We start from the raw sequence: 1,483 nt of genomic DNA, 5'->3' as shown, positions 1-1,483 counted from the left end.
TTGATTTTCCATTTTGTCGTGAAGACAACACGAGGGTTAACACTGGTAAACCTCGTGATGCATTCAAAGTTATTGTAAAATACTCTTTTCTAATCTGTTTTTGTTTTTTAACAGCAGTTTGATGGGGACATAAGTTCCTGTCATTACATATTTATACCTCATGTTGTTCTCGGGTCAAATTAGACCCGTTTTCTTTTATCCATGTTCTTTTTAATTCCCCAAAATAACATGATGGATTCCTAATTTTGGGGTGTTATATATGTTGTTTTTTTGTTTTGTTTTTAGGTGTTAGAATATCTCGATGATGTTTCCCAGTTAGTCTCAAAGGAAGCTAAAACTGAGCCGCCATGATGGAAACAGTTAGAATTTCAAGCCGACGCATTTTCATTAAGGTAAAAACGAGTAAAAGACGAGCCAAAGTGTCTTTTATAACTTTTACTTTTTTTTTTTTTACTTTTATAACTTTTACTGCAGGTAAAAAGTGTCTCACCCCTCCCATTCGAGAGCGGCTGAGACACCTAGTGGTAAAATACGGTACACCGGTTGGGTCCGGTGTGTGGCTCGACATCAGACTGGTTTGTAAAATGTTACACATGCAACTGGAACTTTTAATTTGGAAAAATAAAGTGAAGTAAACGTTCTCTTTTGTCTGTCAATTATATTTGTATAACACCTTTAACGCTACATTCATGCAGCTTGGATTTACTTTAAAACTAAGTTCTTAACTTAGTTTTAATGTATTTTTTCAAGTTTTTTGTCTTACAGACACATCTGCTGTTTCGTGTTAAAGCTCCATTTTCTGCTCATCTTCAGGTTCATAATTGTATTTTGAGGTTGGACCAGAATAGGTTTCCATGGTTTCATTTTCATAAAACCATATTTTTGTTGTTCTGCACATTGCTGCAGATCCTGTTTTCCCCCGGTGTGTTTAGGTCTCTATTTTACTCCAGAGTGAGACATCTCCCTAGTATTATCTCCAGAGTTGCCTTTTTGTCTCCGTTTTGTCGCCGTTTGTCGTATTTTGTCTTGTTCCCTTTTTGTCTCCATTTTGTCTCTATTTTGTCTCCGTTTTGTTGCATTGTCTTGTTGCCTTTTTGTCGCCTTCTTGTCTCCATTTTGTTGCCTTTTTGTCGGCTTTTGTTGTCTTTTCGACGCCTCTTTGTCGCATTTTGTCTTGTTGCCTTTTTGTCTCGATTTGTCACCTTTTTGTCTCCATTTTGTTGCCTTCTTGTCTCCATTTTGTCTCCATTTTGTCTCTATTTTGTCTCCGTTTTGTTGCCTTTTTAATCACCTTTTCGTATATGTATACTATGCAGTTCTGTTTTATTTTTCCTTTGTTACTTTATATGTTGTGGATGGCCATGGAAATGTTGTCATAGGTGCTTGAAAAAACTGTGGAAAAGTTCAGGAATTTTTTCCATGAAAATGTGAAATGCGTGAGACACTCACTCACACACACACACACACACACACACACACACAC

General features: G+C 36.5%; 1 protein-coding gene across 1 annotated transcript in view; it reads right to left on the bottom strand.

Annotated features, from left to right (window-relative positions):
- Window positions 1-1,483, bottom strand: part of LOC116686444 (oocyte zinc finger protein XlCOF7.1-like) — a 588,898-nt gene that overhangs the window by 376,879 nt on the left and 210,536 nt on the right. The window lies entirely within an intron of this gene.

This window comes from Etheostoma spectabile, unplaced genomic scaffold (genome assembly GCF_008692095.1).
Source record: "Etheostoma spectabile isolate EspeVRDwgs_2016 unplaced genomic scaffold, UIUC_Espe_1.0 scaffold378, whole genome shotgun sequence".
Classification (NCBI taxonomy): domain Eukaryota; kingdom Metazoa; phylum Chordata; class Actinopteri; order Perciformes; family Percidae; genus Etheostoma; species Etheostoma spectabile.
This window is presented reverse-complemented; position numbering and strand designations above follow the sequence as displayed.